Genomic DNA, 25,923 nt, shown 5'->3' with positions numbered 1-25,923 from the left:
TTCACAAGTGCTATCTAACTTCCTCCACAACATCTGACCTAAGAGAAAGGACAAAATGTAAGTCATGGTGCCTTTTCTGACCTAGTCTCTTCAAAGTTGTGCACACTGACTTTTACTTTATTATTTTTTTCACATATATATTTGTTGAAAGTAAGCCACCAAGTCCAACTCACACTTAAAGTAATGAAGGTCTTTCCTTTGGTGATTGTAAAGATAATAACATTTTCTGAACAAAATAGCTTAGATTAGTTTTCATAACCTTGGAAGATTTGCTTCTAAGGTCACCACTTATTGGAACAAGAATTAAAGCCTTTGTAAAAACAGCGAGATATAGGCCAAATAATGATCTTTTTCATGAACTATGTGGCACGTTTTGCCAATTAAAGACACCATATATGGAATGCATACAACCATACCAATTAACTACCTTCCCTTGGGACGTGTGGATATGAGAATATATTAGTTTTCTATGGCTGTTGTAAAAGATTGCTACAAATTTGTCAGATTACAACAGTATAAATTTATTAGCTCATAATGCTATAGTTCAGAAACGTGGATGAATTTGGCTGGTTCCTTTGTTTGGAGTCTCACAAGGTCAAAATCAAGATGTCAGCTGGTGCCTGACAAGGTGGTGTCGCAGTGGATAGAGCATCAGAGTGGGATGTGGAGGACCCAGGTTTGAGACTCCAAGGTTGCCAGCTTGAGGACGAGCTCACCTGATTTGAGCAAGGCTCACCAGCTTGAGCCCAAGGTTGCTAGCTCGAGCAAGGGGTCACTCGGTCTGCTGTAGCCCCCCAGTCAAGCATATATGAGAAATCAATTAATGAACAACTAAGGAACTGCAATGAAGAATTGATGTTTTTCATCTCTCTCCTTTCCTGTCTGTCTGTGTCTGTCCCTCTCTCTGACTCTGTCTGTCTCTCTCACAAGAAAAAAAAAAAGATGTCAGCTGGAAACTGCTCTTTTCTAGAGGCTTTGGATAAAATCTGCTTCTAACTTTTCTCAGATTGTTGATAGAATGTAATTCTTTGCTGTGGTAGAAATGAAGTTTCCATTGTCGTGATAGCTGCTATTTGAAGTTCACCTTCAACTTTCAAAAGACTTTCTCTGGCTCTTGTCTATGAATCCTTACATCTCAGCGATAACAAAGGAGCATCAAATCATTCTCATGCTTAAAATATCTCTGAATTCCCTTTTAGCCACATCTCGCTGTCTCTAGCTGGATAAAGATCTTTGCTCTAAATTTGTGATTAGATTGGACCAACTGAAAAATCCAGGATAATCTCCCTACTTTAAGGACTACAGCCTTAATTATATTCTTAAAGTCCTTTCTGAGATATAATATAACATATTACCAAGTTTTAGAGATGAGAATTTAGACAGTTTTGGGGAGAAAAGTATGCCTATTGTCAAAGAAAAATTGTACGGGGCTGATTGAACAGACAAAGAAAACTTTATTAAAGACTATATTGCTCTGGCTAATTAGTTCAGCCACTTAGAGCATTGTCCAGAAACAATAAGGTTGCGAGTTCAATCTCTGATCAGGGTACACACTAGAAGCAATGAATAAATGAACAAATAAATGGAACAACAAATAAGTGCTTCCCTTTCCTCTCCCCCTCTCTCTCTTCCTCTCTTTGTATTTCTAAAAAATAAATCAAAAAATTAATATAGTCCTGGCCCGATAGCTCAGTTGGTTGGAACATTGTCTGGAAGCATGACGGTTGCCAGTTAAATCCTCAGTCAGGGCACATAACAAAAATAGCTCAATGTTCCTTTCTCTCTCTCTCTCTCTCTCTCTCTCTCTCCCTCTCTCTCTCTCTCTCTTTCTTTCTCTCTATCCCTGCCTGTCTCTGAAACAAACAAACAAACAAAAACAAAAAAAAAAACCCAAAAGAAACAAAAACAAACAAAAAACCAAACAACTATTGCAATAGGGGAAAGAGTTAAATTCAATTTTAATGAAACAGAAGGCAAGAGAATTTTGAAATTTTGAGATCATCTAATGGAAAGTAACTGGAGGATATTAAGTGTATATTTGTCGATGTGATGAAATCATCTGTATTTGCTAATTGACACTTAGTGAAGTTAAACTCCCACCCTCCCATAGAGACTTAGAAATAGGGCTCTATCTTTCGTGATGATTATATATAAAGAAGCTAGCTCTCAGATCCTAAAGAAAGACATTCCTGGGTTGTAAAACTGACAAGAGGCTGGGAGAAGAGGCAGAGAAAGAATGTGCAATTACAAGTTTTTTAAAGAAAATGCTTTAAAATAAAGTAAGGCTTATTTGGCTGCTACCATATAGTCACAGACGGATGTCATAACAGCACAAACAGAAAACCAGATGGAATGTAAAACACAGACACAGTGAGTCAGAGAAAGTCACAGATAAGAAATAAGAGATATCTGTGAGGAGGAGGAAAACAGGTAACAGAAAGAAGATGCAGGGCAGAGTAGCTAGGCTTGGACTCTGGAAGCTGAACTTGCTTGTGTATCTTGCAAAGCCATTAGAGTTACCAGGAGGTATGATTCTTTAGCATGAGAAAATGTTTTCACACTTCTAATTTTTATGTGTATCTTCACAATAATCTTTGACCCTGGAGGTAATAGGGGCATATTTCTATTCTCAGAGTCCAAAAAGAGCTTCACAAAATTTCAGAAAATGCATGTGTGTGTTGTGTATCTGAGGAGTGCAGAGCATATTTCTGTTTTATACGTACACATATGAGAGGAAAATGTGGCCTTTGTCCATCTTAAGTATTTTTTTTCTAACTTGTCTCTTTCCCTAGTCTTCAAGTAAAAAGCACCATTAGTTTTATAAAGCTTTTTTAAAAAAAAAACTAGTTATCTGAAAACTATGGTAAATGTAACAGAAAAAAAATTGCAAAAATTTTTTAAGATCCATTAATAATGGTCATCCTAATATTCATTAAAATGTAAATAGAATTTGATTTGCCTTTCTTGGTTGCCCTCCTAGTTCTGTACTTATTTGCCTCCTTCTACTCTTGTCTTGAAATTTCATCCTGCCCAAATCTTTCTTCTTAATATACTATTCTATGCATATATCAACGAAAGGATTTATCATCCTCTCTAATGATCATGAGTCCTTATCCCTCTCCCAATGTTTTTTACTTCACAGTTTTAAAGGACAAGAACTGTATGTAATTCATTTCTAAATTTCCAGAGCCTAGCATTATGACAGTAATAAACTAGGAATGTGTATGTATGGGTGAGTAAATAAATGAATGAGTGAATGAATATATTTTATGTTTTTCCTTCTATGTTTGGGAAATCAGCCTCAGTCTTAATACACTATCTAGGATGGTACAGTAGATAATATGTGTCAAATGTGTAGATTACAGATGCAGAGAGAGCAAGGAAAGTAATTTTCATCTCTACAAACTTTTCATGATCTCACAAGTGTACTATGTGGTACAGAAAAGTTATCACCTGCATTTTCTAGTATGCTGTCTGAAATTTTATTTTTAACATAGAAATAAATTTTTGCTGAAAATTCATTGCTACATAGAGGAACTACACTGACCCTTGGTTTAAGTATAAATCAAAAATTTTATTTCACTTTCCTTTTTATTATCAAAATGGTCACTTTTTCATTGAAAGTCTTGGTAAGGTTATTCAGCTTTGACCTATCAAGCTTTCATTTCCTTCTGTCTGAAATGAAACATCTCTCCCACCTACAACTGACAAGACTCACATTTCCTGAGGGATTGATTTCTTTCATCTCTTTCCTCCTTGTGCCCTTATCTTCATTTTATTAATACTTTCTTCCTTTCCTTCCAGTGATAAGGTCTCCACATTTTCTTGTTGTGTTCATCTTCTGCACTTTGGCCTTCATTTGTCTGTTTTCAGCTTCTTAATTTGTATAATCTGCCTCCATTTTTCTCTATCTGTGATTTTTATGTAGCCCTTTTCTCCTAACATTTTGGACGTTTTTTCCCCATTTAGAATGCTATTTTTTGCTTTCTTTATATTGCTATCATTGAAACTTGGGTTAGTGTTTAAGTTATTATTATCTTCTCATAGTTTCCTTTGTCAGTTTCCCTGTCTTTTTACCTATTTTCTTCTTATTCTGCTTCCTATCTTCATTAGTTGATCTCATTACTCATTCGAGTTTAACCTGAGCTTCTCAGAGTATATCTAGCTAGCCACATGTTTTTTTCTCCTTATTATGGGAACTGCCTACACCTATTTTTCCTTTACATTGTAGCCATGAAAATTTTCCTACTCTTTTATAGAGGAGCTTTGTATAACTTGTTTGATATATTCACACAGGCAAGAATAGTTACTTGCTTTCTAGAAAAAACTTCTGTTGTACAGTATCATCAATTGTAGAAATTCTCACCTCATAATAAATAAGATGAGATATAGAAAACTAATAAAATAATGATGAAACACAAAAATTGTCCTGTGTCTATCTGTAGCCAAATACTCTAAAGTTGTGTAAGGAAAGATACAAGTTGCATCCACTTGCTCTAATCTATTGATTCTCTTTTATCTTGTGTGTGTGTGTGTGTGTGTATGTGTGTGTGTGTGTTTGTGAGAGTGAGAGAGAGAGAGAGAGACTTACAGAGGGATCAATAGACAAAAAAGGAGAAAGATGAGAGCATTAATTCTTTGTTGCAGTGCCTTAGTTGTTCATTGATTGCTTTTTTATATGTGCCTTGACTGGGGGGGGTGCTACAGTAGAATGAATGACCCCTTGCTTAAGCCAGTGACCCTGTGCTCAAGCCAGCAACCATGGGCTTCAAGCCAGTGACCTTGGGCTCAAGCCAGTGACCCTGGGGTAATGTCCATGATCACACACTCAAGCTAGTGACTCTGTGCTCAAGCTGGTGAGCCTGCACTCAAGCCAGCGGCCTTGGGGTTTCAAACCTGGGTCCTCTGTGTCCTAGTTCAATGCTCTATCCACAACACCACTGCCTGGTCATGCTGTAATAGTTTTCTAATAGTTATCCTAAAAAACTTTCTATCTTTAAAATTATGAGATCTAATTAGAAATGTTTCAGAGTCATAATGTTGACACTGAATATTAGCAAATATTTTATTCAAAATATGCAAGTATATTATATGACAAATAAGTGATTTGAATACTATTAGGAAATTGAATATCACCACCTTAAAATATTTTTCTCTAAAGGGAAACTTTTTGACTAATTCTATATATATGTCATTCCACAAATTTCTCTTGCTTACTGTCCATTTCTTCTTTATCAATGAAAGGCATGATATTACCCTCTCTCCCTTGAATGATTTGCCTCTGTATTATACATACTTTATGCAATTGATGTAATTTAGAAAGCTAACGTAGTCCTCTGATTCTGAAAATCAATGAAATGTTTTCTGTGAAAAAAAGATAATCTTGACAAATGGAAACTTATACAGTGTGGTGGGAAATGATTCAATGTACACTAATGTGCCCTACACACATTTTGTAGAAACAATTGGCTCTCTGAAGTGTGCCTTTTAATGATGAATATCAAACTCTGGAATGTAGTAGAAGCTAAAGAAACTTATAATGTCTAATTTCTATTTTATCCTATCTAAGCCACGTCAATTTTAAGACAAACTGGTATTTTATGTACTTCTAGGAAAGAAGAAAGAAAAAGAAAGAAAGAAAGAAAGAAAGAAAGAAAGAAAGAAAGAAGAGAAAAGAAAAGAAAGGAAAGGAAAAGAAAAAAAGAAAAGAAAGGAGGGAGGGAGAGAAGAAAGGAGGGAGGAAGGGAGAGGGAGAGGGAGAGGGAGAGGGAGAGGGAGAGGGAGAGGGAGAGGGAGAGGGAGAGGGAGAGGGAGAGGGAGAGGGAGGAAAGAAAGAAAGAAAGAAAGAAAAGAAAAGAAAACTGCTATAGTATAGTCAGTCGTCAATTGTTAGACATTTTAATTCTACAGATATTTATTTTTTAAATTTTATTTATTTATTTATTCATTTTAGAGAGGAGAGGGAGAGACAGAGAGAAAGGGGGGGGAGACAGAAAGAGAAGGGGGGAGGAGCTGAAAGCATCAACTTTCATATGTGCCTTGACCAGGCAAGCCCAGGGTTTCGAACCGGCGACCTCAGCATTTCCAGGTCAACGCTTTATCCACTGCTCCACCACAGGTCAGGCAATTCTACAGATATTTAAATATGAAAAAATATAATCTTAAAATTGATAAAATCCAATATAAATATTTTAGACATACAGATTATATAAAACAAGTTATTTTATGTTGAAATTTTTAACCACATTTTTTGTTCTTTTTATTCTCAGATAGAAGGGAAGAAATTTTTCTCTGATGATCCTACACTTACTATGCTGAATTATAAAAATGCTTGGCACATATATATAACAACAATTCTATAAGACTATTTAAAATTTAAATAGATCAAGTAAGAGTTAAGCACTGTGATTCTTAATCCATAAACTCAGATTTAATTTTTTAAATTAATTCTGATTAAGACACTCACACATAACAATATTAAAAAATCCATATACATTAATTCTTGAAGTCACTCTCACTTTCCTTCCTAAAAATAGCATGATCAAGTGGTGCTTAATTAGTGCAAGCAGTTTTAATCCATCAAATAAGGTCCCTACTAAAATTTAGTTTGTTCAAACTTACACTACTCCTTTGATGTGAAGCAAGTCTATGCTTATGCATCGACAATGAGAAACTGCTGAGTGTGAACATGATACCTACTCCTGCCACACATCTCTCCTGCTGAGGACATAGCGCCCCCTTGTGCAGAGCCATGAGCAGCACTCAACTCCTTCCTTCACCAGACCATTGAAATATTGGGGTTCTGAATCTCACTTCCATTAGTTTTATAAAGACATTTCTGATTTCTCCACTCCTTCCAAGTTATCAAGCATAATCTCTTCAGTGAGTTTGATCTGTATATAACATACAAAAGATAAAGAGAGTCATATATTTACAGCAGCTTTCAGAGTCCTCCAACCAAGAATAAAATACTGCTAAAAATAAGGAATCTGAGGATAAGGCATGCTAGCTATTATTATAACTGTTCATCTTTGGGTTCTCCCGAAAGTATACCTGAAGACAAAGCCTTGCATGAGTGAATTTGCTTTGTGAGGTAAGGCAAAATGAAAAAGTAAGGAAATGGAACAGGTAAGGTGACACAGTTGAACGGAGAAAATGTTAATAAATGCTGGTTATAAAGGTCACTGTCATAGGGCCTCTGAGATGTGTGCAAAGTTCCTTCCTGATCCTTTTTTATCCAAAGGATGAAAGGCTGGAGTATATATGCCTTTGCCCCCTTTCTTTATTTTTTGAAGATTGTTGCTGGAGTTAACTTTTATGAGTTTCTGAGTTGGGCCTGCTCAAAATGAATGGCATCTTTTTGGGCTTCAAGTAGCGATTTGAGGTAGAAACTCGAGATCTGTCCTGTGATTGCTTGAGCTATCACTTGTCAGTATGCACCGAGCTCTGTCCTACCTCTGTGGATGAAAACAGAGGTGATCCAAAAGATGTAAAGGGCACAGCAAAGCATCTGCTAGAGTTCATCTTTTGCTTTGTGCAGTTGGTCTCGTGACCCATATTAATTATACTCTGTCACTGATTTTTCCAGGTTTTGGCTAGCTGTGATTTTTAAATATAGACAATACCAAAGTGCACGATGAATAAATTAGTTCTCACTTATGCAATTGCTCCTGAAACTGTAATTGATATTCACTGTTTTTCCCTTTACCCTTTCAATGTACATTTCCCTCATCATCAACCATCCAAATCTAGAATGGGTGATAGAAGAGAAAATAATCACTATTAATGCCTCAAGATTAGTTGTAGGAATAGAAACTGTGGCTTATTTCAACTTAGTTTTCTTGACTAGCCTACTGTAGCATGAGATCAAAAGACTGAGCTGAGGGATAATGTAAATTAAAAGAGTTCTGAGTTAGTCATTGAGACAGCTTACATGTTTTGTCCGCCAATTCGAGCTTCCATCCCAAATGCATCACTTGCGTGGTACAATGGGTTGCTGCATTGATTTTCAGACAATTATAATTTGATGGATCAGAAAATACTTATGCATCTCATTTTTAGCAGCTCAAATTTCATAATCACTTGATGTCCTATGGAAAGGTATTGTCTGTACCATGGGCTCAAGTCTTTTACAAGAATGCTTTTCTCTGTAATAAAGATATAGCTTTGCCCTAGATCCTCAGTGGTTGGTGTTGCAACATTTCTATTGAAATTGTCCAGGACTCAGCCCATTGTACTCAACCACATGAAGCAGAGATAGTTATCCACTATTAGTCATTTCTTATTAATTAAAGGTACGTTTGGAAACATTTAATTATTTTCTTTCCCAGTATTGTGACTATGTATGCTGAACAAGCTTCTCTGTAACTTTGGAGAAAAGCTCTGAAACAGAAAAAGAGATTTACTGAGCTGTATGTCAGTGAGTGCTGAGTCATCCACTAGGTATGTAGCCAAAACCAGAGGGAAGCCATAGCTCCATGAGGCAAGCACCAAAACATTCCAAATTTATGAACAGAACCTTGTGTATTTCTCTCATGTTTAATGTTTTCAAGAAACTGAATAGATCGTTCTCAACACTTCACAATTAAATCAAAGTTGAGTTATTAGATATTTTGGACATATTTTGTTGATTTCTTATCCTTTCACTTTTTTCAGTATTCAAGAATAATGAACCACTTAAAATGGATTTTTTTTTCTTTCTTGTGGAACATTCTATAAATGGTCTGCCAGTGGTATAAAAAAAATTCTCAATAAATTAATAGAGCCTCATTAGAATGAGAAACAAAATTGGTACTACCTGTATTTTTACCTCAAACCATGAGCTGGATATATTTTAATTAACCATTTAAAGTTCTTTAGTTTACCTAGCTTAGAAAATTTGTATCAAGTAAAGTTTATTTATTCTTTTTTTTTTTTTTTTTTTTCATTTTTCTGAAGCTGGAAACGGAGAGACAGTCAGACAGACTCCCACATGCGCCCGACCGGGATCCACCCGGCACGCCCACCAGGGGCGAAGCTCTGCCCACCAGGGGGCGATGCTCTGCCCATCCTGGGCGTCGCCATGTTGCGACCAGAGCCACTCTAGCGCCTGAGGTAGAGGCCACAGAGCCATCCCCAGCGCCCGGGCCATCTTTGCTCCAATGGAGCCTTGGCTGCGGAAGGGGAAGAGAGAGACAGAGAGGAAAGCGCGGCGGAGGGGTGGAGAAGCAAATGGGCGCTTCTCCTGTGTGCCCTGGCTGGGAATCGAACCCAGGTCCTCCGCATGCTAGGCCGACGCTCTACCGCTGAGCCAACCGGCCAGGGCCAAAGTTTATTTATTCTTTAAGTTAATCTTTAGTATTGAATTTCTAATAAGAGTATTTGACATATATGATTCAAATAGTAGGATGAAAGAAGGAATTTCAAGTACAAAACTAACATTCATTAGACTAAATTCAGTCAGTGTAGGCACCCAATAATGGTCATAAGTAAATTTTTATCTAATATCATGTAAATTATTTCTTTTTGATATATAGATGAGCTTAGAATGTTCATAACATATTGGATTTTGTGGTAAACTTCTAATATTTTTTATCTTGCATCTACTTTCTAGTAGGCAACGTATATCCCTTCACTTTCAGCCTATGTAGTTTGGGTGGGCAACTTCCAAACTGTTCTCCAGTGCTGTTTCTGTTAAACATGAAGCTAGCTTTGCTGACATTATCAAAGATATCATGATCCCTATTATTTTCTTTGCTAAGTAAAAGGATGTACCAAAGGAGGTAGCAATTCCTTTGTTAACTATGCATAAACCCTGGGCATGGAAAGCCAGTGCAAGATAAAGTCAACACATTCAAAACAGACCAATAAAAAGATGGGATACATAATAACGAACTGGTTGGAATCAGGGATTTATCTATGCCTGATCTATAACAGTATTTTTTATGTTAGTTAATAAATCTTCCCCATACCCCAGTTATTTTTCACTTTAAAGCCAATTAATTCACCATTGAATTCTATACTTTAAATTCCAATAAAATGCTCCCTGTCCACTATTATAAAGTAAAGCTTTGTGATAAATGATCATGTCTACCTATTCCCTAGAACCTAATTTAGTCCAATTTATGATGAGTCAAAAGATGAGAGGCACTTGTCCCTTCAAATTAAGAAAAACAAACAGAAAAAATCATTTCAGTAGTATAGACTTCATCAAAACCATGATAGGTAACAAGTGTAGCAAGCAAATGAATGTTTATTTCATCAAATTCACTTTGATTTAAGTATACCAAATTTAATGCACCTAAGTATTAATTTACTGAATGGAAGCTGATTCACCTGAATTAATGGAGCATGAAAATGTACATTACTTCTTCTATTTTATGAAGTAGGCAGACTCTGGGTCATTAAGTGACTAAGCATTCATGATAGGGTGAAATCCATCTTATGTGCGTATAAAAATTTTTGGAGTATATAGATTTTTTTTCAGTTCTTGAAATACCCATTTTTGTCAGGAATTAAAATTTCTGCTGTTTCCTTTTTGTAGTTTGTAATGGCCTCCTGGGCAAAGGCAAAGGATAATAATAGCAAACTAACTACTCTTTCCTAAAAGCTCTTGAAAACCTAGCAAAAGTGGTTAAGTTGTGTGCACTCTTTATGAAGAGTTTTGTTTTCTTTTAATATTTCTAAAGTGCAGCATCAGACCTCTTATTCGGTAGCACAAGAGCCATCTCTATGCAAAAATGGACTTATAATTCACAGAGTTATTGATATAGATAATGACTTCAAATCAAGATGCCAAATCAACAAATGTTTTTTAAGTATTTACTATATGGAAATCCATGTCCTCACTTGAGCATTAAGTAGTTGCTATATGATAGAACCCCTCATCATAAAGGTATACTTAAAAAAAATTCATCTATCAAGTTTCAGAAAAATATTGCATTCTTTCCCTCAACTAATCAGATAAATTTTTTATGGTATGAGATGTATTTTAAGTACTATGAGTTCACCTAAAGAGACTCATAGTCTGAATTAATGTAAGAGTCACCAGTTGTGGAGATGATTATGTGGCATCAGTGATTATGTAGCATCAGTGGGTGGTCATATTTCTCTTTTTTTTGTGGCAATGACAGAGAGAGGAACACATAGGGACAACAGACAGGAAGGAGAGAGATGAGAAACATCAAGTCTTCATTGTGGCTCCTTAGTTGTTCATTGATTGATTTCTCATATATGCCTTGACCAGGGGGCTGCAGCAGACTGAGTGACCCCTTGCTCAAGCCAGAGACCTTGCGCTCAAGCTGGTGAGCCTTGCTCAAATCAGATAAGCCCATGCTCAAGCTGACAACCTTGGGGTCTCGAACCGGGGTCCTCCATATCCCAGTCCAATGCTATATTCACTGTGCCTGACCAGGCAGTGGGTGGTCATATTTCACTTTCAGGAGACAGAATAAGTTTATTTTTTCTTTTTTTGTATTTTTTCTGAGGTGAGAACCAAGGGGGTGGGTAGGCAGACAGACAGATTCCTGCATGTGTTCAACTGGGATCCACCCAGCATGCCCACCAGGGGGGATGCTCTGCCCCTCTGGGGCATTGCTCCGCTGTAATCGGACCCATTCTAGTGTCTGAGGTGGAGACCATGGAGCCGTGCTCAGTGCCTGGGCCAACTTTGCTCCAATGGAGCCTTGTCTGTGGGAAGGGAAGAGAGAGATAGAGAGAAAGGAGAGCCAACTGGCCAGGGCCAGAATAAGTTTATTTTCTTTAAAAAAATATTAGCTGCTATATTATTACAGTCTATATTAGTGTCTAATACAATACAGGTATTCAAAAAATGTTGACTAAATTAATAGATTAATTATAAATTGAAGAGTTTTATTTGAGTTATAAGGAGGAATATTGAGGGGAAAGGGAGGATGTATACTTTAGAAGGAGATTAAAAGAAACATGATTGTACTCTGTCATTTTCTTCAGGAAGCACTCAATGATAGTTATGTCAGAAAGTACATGACTCTGTGGGATGATACTGGTAAGATAATGATTTGGGAGCTGATAGAGCTGGAGAGGGAATAGATATTGATGAAGTACTTTAAAGTCACATAAAATAAAGATTTTAATTATTTTCAGATAAACCACCCAAGTGTCACTTAAACCCAATAACTAAAAGAAAAGCTTTGGGTTTAGATAGTATAATGATGTTAAGGATATATTTATTTTTCTAGTTTTATAATAAAGTAACTAATATATGTTTTAGAAAACTGCCATTTTTTCAATAATAATATTACAAGATTTTAAAAAAATTTATAAAATTACATTAAAAATTTTTTGGTAGTTTTACTCTTTCTTTGTTAATGTATATTTTATTGATTTTCAAGAAAGGGAAGGAGATAGAGTGAGAAATAGGAACATCAATCTGTTCCTGTATGTGCCCTGACCAGAGATCAAACCATCAACCACTGGCTGGTTGGGACAATGCTCTAGCCAACCAAACATTCTGGAGAGGACAAGTGGTTTTTCTCTTAAAAAGCCATTTGGACCCTGGCCAACTGGCCCAATGGATAGAGTCTTGGCCCAGCATATGGACATCCCAGGTTTGATCCCTGGTCGGGGCACAAAGGAGAAGCAACCATTGCTTATTTTCTCCTCTTCTCCCCCTTCTCTCTCTCCTCCTGTCTCACAGCCAGTGCATCAACTGGTTTGAGTGTCTACCATGGGCGCTGAGGTTGGTCTGAGCATCGGCCTCAGGTACTGAGGATATCTCGATTGATTGAAGCATTAGCCCTAGATGTGATTGTTGAGGTGCATGTGTGAGTCTGTCTCTCTATCTCTCCTTCTCTCACATTTAAAAAATTGCAGTTTGAGTTGTTTTTACTTTTTGTCTGTTATAAATAATGTTCCTAGAAATGCTCACATACATGTTTAGTGTGGCAATGCATTTCAGTTCTCTAGGATATTTACCTAGGGTGGAATTTCTAGGCCATGATAACTGTATGTTAAAACTTTGAGAAACTGCCAAAATATTATCCAAAGTGGTTGCATCATATTACATTTCTATCAGCAATATATGACTTATAATTTCTTCATCACTTGATAAATATTTTTATTATCTAGTTTTTATTAATCTTATTGACTTTCTTGTGGGGTGGAGTGATATTTCCTTGTTTTGATTTGCATTTCTTTATTAATTAACGATGTTGTGTATATTTTCAAGTGCATAGTCATCACTGATTATCTTCTTTAAAGATATGTCTATTCAAATCATGTTATTTTTACAAAAATTGGATCGTATTTTTTTTTGTATTTTTCTGAAGTTGGAAACGGGGAGACAGACAGACTCCCACAAGTGCCCAACCAGGATCCATCCAGCATGCCCACCAGGGGGCAATGGTCTTCCCATCTGGGACGTTGCTCTGTTGCAACTAAAGTCATTATAGCACCTGAAGCAGAGGCCATTGAGCCATCTTCAGGGCCCAGGCCAACTTTGCTCCAATGGAGCCTTGGCTGCAGGAGGGGAAGAGAGAGACAGAGAGGAAGGAGAGGGGGAGGGGTGGAGAAGCAATGGGCGCTTCTCCTGTGTGCCCTGGCCAGGAATCAAACCCAGGACTCCTGCATGCCAGGCCGATGCTCTACCACTGAGCCAACCAGCCAGGGCCTGGATTGTATTTTTATCATTAAGTTATAAGAATGTTGGAGACTGCAAGCTGACAGAGTCCTTGTGGTTTAGATTTGTGGGGGACAGAGGTGTGGGGGACTGGCAGGAAGCTGACAGTGTCCTTGCTGCCCATCTCCCCACCTCACTTGCCTGATTAAGTTGCTAAAGACTAAGCTCTTCCCCACCACCTCTGACTGATTGTTTAGGTTGGAAAAGGCAACTCACATGCCCTTTCCCCACACCTCCATGTTAGCTGTGATGCTGGATTATTTCCACTCGTCCCATCCTCCATGTCCCTCAGAGAGACTAGAGGCAGTTTTCTTTTTACCTGTTGTTTTGTGAAGTTAAGATGTTATGCATGGTAGGGGGGTTTCCTGCATTGGAGAAGATTCTTGGGTTGCCTTGGAAATGTGGCTTTGTTTCAGAGATCTCTTTGATTTGCAAATGAATTTGTTTTGCAGTGTAAAAGTAAAGCTTTTGGGAGTACAGCTGCTTTTCGGTAGACCATCAGCCACCATATGACCTCCAGATCCCATCCTTTTTTTTTTTCTGTGTTTATTTTCTAATCCTCCATTGTTTCCACCCAAGACCTGTGAAATTACAAGTCATGCTGGTTCACAACATAAGAGTTCTTAATATATTCTGGATACAAGACCTTATCAATACATGATTTGCAAATACTTTTTCACATTTTGTTGTTACTTTTTCACTTTTTATGTTATTCTGTGAAACCTAAAATATTTTAATTTTAATTAAGTTTCACCCAACGAAAGTGTGCTTTTACTACATGTGCTTTGGAGTTGTAGCTACAAATTTGTCTCATAAGTTGTTTCCAACCACCCATCATGGACCAGTGCCAGTAAGCCAAAAGTTTGTGAATTCTTTGTCCACTGGCACCAGACTGCACACTAGCAGTTGAAAACCACTGATCATCAGAATTGAGTCCTATGTTTTTTCTAAAATATTTATAGATTAACAAAATATTGAAGATTTATATCAAACATAATATTAAGCAATAAAATACTACTATATTCTATAACATAATTGACTCTTGAAAATGAAATGCTTAAAAAAGTCAGACACAAATGACTATATACTGCATGATTTCATTTATCCAAAATGATGAGAATAAGAAGAAAATTTATAGAGATAGAAAGTCTATTATTGGTTGTTAATTTTTGGAGGAAGGCGAAATGGGGAATGACTGATAAAGAGCTAATGGTTTCTTTTAAGAATGATGAAAATGTTCTAAAACATTTATGGTTGCATAAATTTAAATATAGTTAAAAGCATTCAATAATAAACTATCAATAGATAGACTTTATGTAAATTGTATCTTAAGCTGCTTAAAAACATTTTGATCAGTAAAACTTTAATAGTTTTATTCATAAAAACTCAATTTTTACAAAATGTAAGTATGCAGGTAAATGAAGTTTCAAAATCAAAACAGATTTTATCATTTCATATCTTTTATCACCTCAGTTATTGACCATAATAACAAAGGTATTGAACTTAAACAAGATTGCCCCTAACTCAGTAAAATACTCTGAAGCATATGGACTCATATAGCACAATACAATATTAAATTGAGCACCATAAAATATCCAATTTTGATATATTTGTGATGATGCTGATGGAAACAAACCTATTATGCTTCTAGTTGTATAAAAGTATAATATACAATTATGTACAACACATAATTATAATGATAATAAACAACTATGTTTCTGCTTAAAAATTATGATAATAAAATCAAAATAAAACATCTATTTTCTCCAACAAAAAATGTAATTGCAGGCCCCATTCACACCACCAGTCTTGGTAGAAGAAACTTAATTCAGAGGAAATATGTCATTTTCTAAACTGGGTAAGAGGAATGGAAAAATACCTGTTCTGCAAAGATAAAATTTCCACAAAATTCTGAAGAATATGCTTGGGAATAGAGAGATTTGTTGATAGCAGTTGGCAAACAAGAGGCTCTTTAGGATATAATTTAGTAGAAATTAAGAAAAAAATTAATGTAGCTTTTCAGAAGTATTGCTGTGGTAATGAATTACATGTGTTTTAATGTTCTTTGACAGATGTGAGTTAAGAATGGAATTCCTTTTTAATAATCCTTACATGATGAAATGTGTGAAATGCTCAGATTCTGAGCTCTGATGTTTGCCAGTGCATTTTCTTTAAATAGTTAGGTAGCTAGCAGATTACCAAGGAGGTGAAGAATAAACATTAACATCTTGTATTTTATAAAGCTCCTAATAATTCAAGCATTATCTCATATGTTAGTGAACCCAGGCTTCAGCATTTAAATTTGTCTCTAAAAGCAAGGGAGCTTCATTTGACAACATTTAAATTCATTCCTACTAACTTGTAAGAAGTTTTTTGGAGAATTAATCAACTGCAGTGGCTCCCGAAAAAAAATGCTCACCATATAATATTTTAAGCCACGGCTAACCGTTAACACTCTGAAAGATGAACTGCATACATGTTTTATGAAGATTTATATGGAGGGTGATGTGAAAAATAAGAGATGCTGATAGAGAATTCACCTAGATTCGAAATGAGGCAATATTTTTGCCGAATTTATTTATTACTAATGCACTGCAATTGTGAGAGATGGTATAGAAACTTGGAACCCACAATCATCTGGACAGAAATATGAAGACGGCTTGACCTTGCAGATAGATGATGAGTTATTCGCCACTGCTTTTGGGTATTATTCCATCTGCCATGAGTAAACAGCATGATGTAGCCAACAGGGGGAGCTACAGACAGGAGACAAATGAAGCAGATTTTGTTTAGGACTGTAATTTAGCTAAATTGACAATATATTATACCTTAATGGCTCCTCAGAGTGAATTTAATTGATGACACAACTTAGATATTCTCTTAGAGATCTTTGTACTGGATTGGATGCAAGCAGGCTGAATAAGTTTGCATCCCTGCTGTTAATAGAGTCATTGCCATCTGGAAAAGATGTCTACTAATAAGTTACTAGAATTTTTTTTTTTCTATTGTTGCATCTGTGAAGAACTCAAGAAGTTTCTGATAAGCCAAAGAGAAAAAAAAATAATAATGCTTTTCTCAGTAAAACCAAGAAGGTTTAGTAGATAGACAAAGTTTACTAACATTTTAAATATGTATTTATTTTCATTTTTGTCAGGTGAAGTTAAAAATATTGCTAATAAATAGCAAAATAAATGTTTTTAGGATGGGACTGTCTATTTAGACTTACATATGTGAACACCAAATAATAATTTAGAAAGACAATACTTATTATAGGGAAATTATATCTGAATAATCATGATAAGCTTTATAACTTAAAAGGCTAAAGGTACAGGCCTGACTTGTGGTGGTACCGTGGATAAAGCATTGACCTGGAAACATTGAGATCACTGGTTCAAAACCCTGGATTTGCCTGGTCAAGGCATATATGCTTCTGGCTCTTCCCCCCTTTTCTCTCTCTAAAAAGAAATAAATAAAATCTTAAAAAACAAACAAACAAAAAAAACAGCTAATGGCAAAAAAAAAAAAAAAAGGAAGAAGAATTAGATTGCTATAATTAAGAATGGTCATAAAATCACTGGTCATTTCTAATTTTATTAATATTGTTTCTTATACAAAAGAGTGAGAATAAAAGTTAGGACTAATTAGTTTCATCAATTTAGGTATATGCTAGAGAGTTTGGGCATTTCATATTGTGACAATATATAACAATACTAATTTAGTATGTGGTACAATTCTCCAGGTCAAATTGACTATAGGACTTCAGAATTTTTTCTGATGTTACATTCACTCATTAATTTATTTATTCAGCAAGGATTGTTTATTAAGCATATTTTATGGGTCAATTATCAAATTATGTGTAGGAGAAATAATGATTCAGAAATTTCCTCTACTTTCAAATTGTGTATAGCTTAGTAAGGAGAGACAGTTATTTAAATATATAACTGCAATAAGACTATAGATGTTAAGTTAGAAATAAGCATAACATGTACAGGACATAAAAGAAGCAGTTACAGTGCTTATTTGTAAGTAGCTATCAATCTAGAATTTATTCTGTAAAAGACATGTTAGGCACATATTACTTTGAGGCTCTTGTTTTTTAGAATTCAAATAGGCCATGTATTCTGGGAACTCACACATTAATGGAATCACATCACCTTAACCCATTTTCAAGTCTTTCCTGATTGCATCTTCTTGGATAGCTCCCTTCTAGATGGTCCACTTACGTCATGAAGTCAGTATGTGCCAAATTGAACTTGTCATTTTTCTAAATATTTTCCTACACGTGTCTCCATCATTTTTTCTATTTTCTAAATCACGAAGACTCAAGAGTAATTTTCGCCTTCTGACTAATTAATTGTGTGCACCTATTTCATGCTCTTCTCTTTTTTATAATGACACAGTTCAGGTACTTTGTCATATTACCCAAGCTTATCAATATCTATAATCTGTTTTCTTTTTAATTGTGATATATCAGAATCACTTCCCAGTGAATTATAAGTAGTTCTGCTCTGAAATTGCTATTCTTTTGCAGTCTCAAATAGTGCTAATGGTTTTCCTATACATTTAGGAAAAAAAAGTCTTTAACCTATTTAAGGTACTCCATATTTATATTCCATACCTAGTCTCTTTTTTAGTACATTGCTCATTATTTCCTGGTGTTTTTCAGTATTCCATTTAAATGAAATTACATAGCATTATTTTTACCTATCCTACAATTTCCTGATTCTCTGCCTTTTATTATTATTTTTTGTCTTAATCATTTTGTGATGGATTGCTCCATAAAGAAATCTCATTTTTCCTCATTAGATCAAAAATGCTACTGCATCTATGAGACTTTCCTGAATACACCCCATGGATAATCTTCCTTGAAGGTTCACAAGATTTTGTGTGCAACTGTAACTTAGAAGTGATTATTTGAGGCTTCTGTGGTATAATACAGAAAGCATTAAATTTAAAGTTAGATAGACCTTGAAGTTAAACTGATATGAACCTCTCACTGTTACCAGCGCTTCAGTGATGGTAGTCAAATCTTACACTGACAGTCTTAGTCATTGAAGAAGTAATAATAGCTATCAATAATAATTGTAATAATATTATTAAAATTGTTAATTAAATAATGGCACATTTTGGAAAGTGTTAAACATAAATGAGATAAGTACACTTGGATTTTAAACTATGCTTCTCATCTCTTATATGAAAAGGTGGTTCTTTTAGGGTTTATTTTATATTACCATTTGAACTCATCATAGTCACTTTAGGTTGAAAGTAAGAATAAAGGTAAATGTGAGGAATTGGTCTTTATGTTTAGGTTGAAAGTAAGAATAAAGGTAAATGTGAGGAATTGGTCTTTATGTTTAATAAGCACTTGCAACATATTTGTTCATTGAATAAATAAACGATTGGCAGAGTGACGTCACGGAAATGGCGCCGTGAGCAGCGCATCTGACAGCTCTCCCCTAAATCACAACAAATTTATCAACTAGAAACAGAAAAATTTATCCTCGGAGCATTCCGGAGTTCCACACAAACTGATAGCGAAAGGACTGTTATCACTTGAATCTGAGAGACGAGGGTGTGGAGAAATCTACCACAGGGACGTTCTTTCAAACCGCAAGGAAGTGCGCCTGTGGTGAGTCAGCCCATATACTTGGGAACCGCGAGCCGCCGCGAGCGGCTGCCACGAGCCGCCACTGTGAGCCGCCACGAGCAACCGCGCGCGCCCGGTCCGGTTGAGCACCGCTGACGTTCCCAGCGGCCCGCACACTGAGAGTGGGGGTCGCTGGCCACCGGTGCCCGGAGCGCCCCATTCGCGCGCGTGCCTTGGGCATTCCACGCCCCCAGGGCACCCTGCTGGCCCGCACACCCAGGGGGCTCCATTATCCTGCGCCTGGTGCAGTCCAGCCGCCAGCGGTGGGGCGAGCGGGAGAGGCTTGGGAGATTCTCTCCGTGGGCGGGGCACCTCACCCAGCCATTCAAGCTAACAATCAAGCGTTGGGGGAGGGGCGCGCACAGGCAGCCTAAAATACCTTCGGAAACACAGCTGCGACCCAATCACTGAAATTAGCTTAACCCATGAAATCTGCGCACCTTCGGTTCTAATTGATAAGATCTCTCTCAGTTCAGCGATCCAAGACAAGAGGCGTGATATTTTTTAGTGCCTCTCGCTAAAGGGGCGGGGGCAACTGCTGATTGATAGAGCCTCCATATTCAGGGATAAACGCTAACAAGAAGGACTTGGCAGATAATAAGGTCTATACTACACTAGTCGTAAGCAGAGACTAGTGCCTCTTCTTCCCTGCAAAAACAGGCTACAAAGTGTGGAAAGCCTGGGTTGAGAGGTCCAACTAAATGATAGGCACTGAACAGTCACCTTGACAAGAATTGACTCCCACCCCCGCCTGATTACACTGGAGGCCCTGACTGTCAGAGCCTTTCCCAAAGCCTTGCACTGAGTGGGGATAGAGTGGGGATTTCCCAGCTCTTTGAGCCTCTTACTCCCCAGGCAGAAGCAGTTGCAGCCTTATAGCTGGATCACCAGGCTGCTAATTCAGAAAGGGGGGACTAGGAGAGAGAATCCAGGAAAGCAAACTCTCTCATTGTTGAACCTTGCAAACACCAACAAGCCTTTACTTCCAGCAAGACTAAAGCCAATTATATGACATTGCCATAGAATCCCATCAACTGCAAATCCCTACCTAAGAGTGACAGGGGGGCAGAGCCTGGGGTACAGAGTCACTGACCAGGAAGAGGGAGAGAAAAGAAAAAGGAAGAAGTTAACCTCTCAAAATCAAGAAAAACCCACAGACTTTACAACTTGATCCACTAATTTTTTTTTGTTGTTGTTGTTTGTTTCTTCTATCTTTTTGCCTTTATTTCCTCCACCTCGGTCCTTCTATTCTCTGCCCATCTTATACTTCCCCTTTCTTGAACTACACTACTCATGAGTGTTGCATTTTATTTTTCTTCTTCATCCTCACCCTCCTTTAAGGTTATACTCCAAAACACTTAACTCTCACTCTCTCCTCTTTTGTTTGTTTTTTTTTTGTCTTGCTTTATTTTGTTTTTTTCTCTTCCTATTTTATTTCTTCCTTTGTTTTTCTCTTTTTCTTATTTTTTCCTTTCTATTCGTTTTTTCTTTTCTCATTTTACTTTCCTCCCATATAATCCTCAATCACGAACAAATTAGTTAATTTGGGACTCAAGGCTTTTTTTTTGGCTTTATTTTTCTTTTTTGCTTTTGTTTTTATTTTTTTTTCTTGTTTGTTTATTTTTGTGGCATTTTGGGTCCTCCCAACCCAAGGTCTCCATTGTATTTAGTCTTCGCTCCACTTAATACAAGAGATTTTTACTTATTATTTTTATTTTTTCTTCTTTATTATTCTTTTTTGGTCCTTTTTTCTGGTTCCCTCTTATCCCTCTCATTATATCTCTTAGTTGACAATCACTTACAAGCAAATCATCTTATGCTTGTCTAAGATTTCCTTCCTTTTTTTTTTTTTTTTGCATTTAGTAGGTCCCTACTCCCTTTTTTTTTGCCCCTTGAACTCTTCACCCTAAATCAGGCCCTCCATTATAGGCACGATATTTCCCTGAGGAGGGGAGAGGAGGGAAAGAAAAGAGAGAAAAAAAGGGGGAAATAATAAATTATTACTGTTTTTTTTTGTGGGGTGTTTTACCCTTTTTTTTTTTTTAATTTTTAATCTTTATTAATTCTAATTAGTGCTATCAATAAGACCACCCTCAGATGCCGATAAGAAAGAGGAAATCGAATATTATGGATACAAAAGAAAGAGAGGTAACACAAATAGATGTGGAAAAATCTATGGAGAAAAGACTTAACATATTGGAAGCCTTGGAGCTAAATGACAGAGAATTTAAAATAGAAATCTTAAAAATACTCAGAGATATACAAGAAAACACAGAAAGGCAATATAGGGAGATCAGAAAACAACTCAATGAACACAAAGAATATATTACCAAGGAAATTGAAACTATAAAAGCAAATCAAACAGAAATGAAAAACTCAATTCACGAGCTGAAAAACGAGGTAACAAGCTTAGCTAACAGAACAGCCCAGATTGAAGATAGGATTAGTGAAATAGAAGACAAACAACTTGAGGCACAACAGAGAGAAGAAGAAAGAGACTCAAAAATAATAAAAAATGAGAAAGCCCTACAGGAATTGTCTGACTCCATCAGAAAGAATAACATAAGAATAATAGGTATATCAGAAGGAGAAGAGAAAGAAAATGGAATGGAGAATATACTCAAACAAATAATAGACGAGAACTTCCCAAGCCTGTGGAAAGAACTAAAGCCTCAAATTCAAGAAGCAAACAGAACACCAAGTTTTCTTAACCCCAACAAACCCACTCCAAGGCACATCATAATAAAGATGACACAAACCAATGACAAAGAAAAAATTCTCAAGGCAGCCAGGGAAAAGAAGAGTACAACATATAAAGGAAGGCCTATTAGATTATCATCAGATTTCTCAGCAGAAACTCTACAAGCTAGAAGAGAGTGGACCCCAATATTTAAAGCCCTGAAAGAGAGGAACTTTCAGCCAAGAATACTATACCCATCAAAGCTATCCTTCAAGTATGAAGGAGATATAAAAACATTCACAAATACAGAAAAGATGAGAGAATTTATCAACAGAGAGCCCCCACTCCAGGAAATACTAAAGGGGGTTTTCCAACCAGATTCAAAGAACAAAAGAAAACAACACCACAAGTAACAGCTCCACCAAGAACACAATAAAACCAAACTTAAACTGTGACAACAAAGAAAAAAAAGGGGGGAGAGGATGGAGATTAATAGTAGCAAAGGATGATGAAGTGCAGAAATACTTATAAGATAGGGTACTACAATGAATATGGTAGGTACCCTTTTCATTACTTAATGGTAACCACCCTTAAAAAAACCACCACAAAAACACTTGACTTAAAAAAGGTAGCAACAGAGGAAAGAAGTATGGAACACAAACAAACAAAAACAAATGATAGAAAAACAAAAAAGAAGAATCAAACTAGATACAAAACTAACAGAAAGCAATTTATAAAATGTCAGTAGGGAACCCACAAGTGTCAATAATTACACTAAATGTAAGTGGATTAAACTTACCAATAAAAAGACACAGAGTAGCAGAATGGATTAAAAAAGAAAATCCAACTATATGCTGCCTACAAGAAACACATCTTAGCAACAAGGATAAAAACAAATTCAAAGTGAAAGGCTGGAAAACAATACTCCAAGCAAACAACACCCAAAAAAAAGCAGGCGTAGCAATACTCATATCTAATAATGCTGACTACAAGACAGAAAAAGTACTCAGAGACAAAAATGGTCATTTCATAATGATTAAGGGGAAGTTGAATCAAGAAGACATAACAATCCTTAATATATATGCACCAAACCAAGGAGCACCAAAATATATAAGACAGCTACTTATTGACCTTAAAACAAAAACTAACAAAACTACAATCATACTTGGAGACCTCAATACACCGCTGACGGCTCTAGATCGGTCATCCAAACAGAGAATCAATAAAGATATAGTGGCCTTAAACGAAATACTAGAACACCTGGATATGATAGACATCTACAGGACACTTCATCCCAAAGCGACAGAGTATACATTTTTCTCTAGTGTACATGGAACATTCTCAAGAATTGACCATATGTTGGGCCACAAAGACAATATCAGCAAATTTAGAAAAATTGAAATTGTACCAAGCATATTTTCTGATCATAAAGCCTTGAAACTAGAATTCAACTGTAAAAAAGAGGGGGAAAAACCCACAAAAATGTGGAAACTAAACAACATACTTCTAAAAAATGAATGGGTCAAAGAAGAAATAAGCGCAGAGATCAAAAGATATATACAGACAAATGAAAATGAAAATTCGACATATCAGAATCTCTGGGATGCAGCAAAAGCAGTAATAAGAGGAAAGTTCATATCACTTCAGGCCTATATGAACAAACAAGAGAGAGCCGAAGTAAACCACTTAACTTCACACCTTAAGGAACTAGAAAAAGAAGAACAAAGACAACCCAAAACCAGCCGAAGAAAAGAGATAATAAAAATCAGAGCAGAAATAAATGAAATAGAGAACAGAAAAACTATAGAAAAAATCAATAAAACAAGGAGCTGGTTCTTTGAAAAGATCAACAAAATTGACAAACCCTTGGCAAGACTCACCAAGGAAAAAAGACACAGGACTCAAATAAATAAAATCCAAAATGAAAGAGGAGAGATCACCACAGACATCATAGATATACAAAGAATTATTGTAGAATACTATGAAAAACTATATGCCACTAAATACAACAATCTAGAAGAAATGGATAAATTCCTAGAACAATACAACCTTCCTAGACTGAGTCATGAAGAAGCAGAAAGCCTAAACAGACCAATCAGCAGGGAGGAAATAGAAAAAACTATTAAAAACCTCCCCAAAAATAAAAGTCCAGGCCCAGACGGTTATACTAGTGAATTCTATCAAACATTCATAGAAGACTTGGTTCCTATTCTACTCAAAGTCTTCCAAAAAATTGAAGAAGAAGCAATACTTCCAAACACATTTTATGAGGCCAACATAACCCTCATACCACAACCTGGCAAGGATGGCACAAAGAAAGAAAACTACAGACCAATATCTCTAATGAATACAGATGCTAAAATACTAAACAAAATACTGGCAAACCAAATACAACAACATATTAAAAAAATAATACATCATGATCAAGTGGGATTCATCCCAGAATCTCAAGGATGGTTCAACATACGTAAAACGGTTAATGTAATACACCATATCAACAAAACAAAGAACAAAAACCACATGATCTTATCAATAGATGCAGAAAAGGCTTTTGATAAAATACAACACAATTTTATGTTTAAGACTCTCAACAAAATGGGTATAGAAGGAAAATATCTCAACATGATAAAGGCCATATATGATAAACCATCAGCCAACATCCTATTAAACGGCATAAAACTGAGGACTTTCTACCTTAAATCAGGAACAAGACAGGGTTGTCCACTCTCTCCACTCTTATTCAACGTGGTGCTAGAAGTTCTGGCCAGAGCAATCAGACAAGACAAAGAAATAAAAGGCATCCATATCGGAAAAGAAGAAGTAAAGCTATCACTTTTTGCTGATGATATGATCCTATACATCGAAAACCCGAAGGACTCCACAAAAAGATTATTAGAAACAATAAACCAATACAGTAAGGTCGCAGGATACAAAATTAACATACAAAAGTCCATAGCCTTACTATATGCTAACAATGAAATATTAGAAAACGAACTCAAAAAAATAATCCCCTTCACGATTGCAACAAAAATTATAAAATACCTAGGAATAAACATAACAAAGAATGTAAAGGACTTATATAATGAAAACTACAAGGTATTATTAAGAGAAATAGAAAAAGAGACAATGAGATGGAAAAATATTCCTTGTTCTTGGATAGGAAGAATAAATATAATTAAAATGGCCATATTACCCAAAGCAATATATAAATTTAATGCAATTCCCATCAAAATTCCTATGAGACTTTTTAAGGAAATGTAACAAAAAATCATCAGATTTATATGGAAGTATAAAAAACCCCAAATAGCCAATACAATCCTAAGGAAAAAGAATGAAGCTGGGGGCATTACAATACCTGACTTTAAACTATATTATAGGGCCACGATAATCAAAACAGCATGGTATTGGCAGAAAAATAGACACTCAGACCAATGGAACAGAATAGAAAGCCCAGAAATAAAACCACATATATATGGTCAAATAATCTTTGATAAAGGGGCCAACAACACACAATGGAGAAAAGAAAGCCTCTTCAACAAATGGTGTTGGGAAAACTGGAAAGCCACATGCAAAAGAATGAAACTCGACTACAGCCTGTCCCTGTGTACTAAAATTAATTCAAAATGGATCAAAGACCTAAATATAAGACCTGAAACAATAAAGTACATAGAAGAAGACATAGGTACTAAAATCATGGACCTGGGTTTTAAAGAACGTTTTATGAACTTGACTCCAATGGCAAGAGAAGTGAAGGCAAAGATAAATGAATGGGACTACATCAGACTAAGAAGTTTTTGCTCAGCAAGAGAAACTGATATCAAAATAAACAGACAGCCAACTAAATGGGAAATGATATTTTCAAACAGCAGCTCAGATAAGGGCCTAATATCTAAAATTTACAAAGAACTCATAAAACTCAACAACAAACAAACAAACAATCCAATAAAAAAATGGGAAGAG

The sequence above is a fragment of the Saccopteryx bilineata genome, chromosome 6 (genome assembly GCF_036850765.1).
Source record: "Saccopteryx bilineata isolate mSacBil1 chromosome 6, mSacBil1_pri_phased_curated, whole genome shotgun sequence".
NCBI lineage: Eukaryota > Metazoa > Chordata > Mammalia > Chiroptera > Emballonuridae > Saccopteryx > Saccopteryx bilineata.
Note: the sequence above shows the minus strand (reverse complement) of the source record.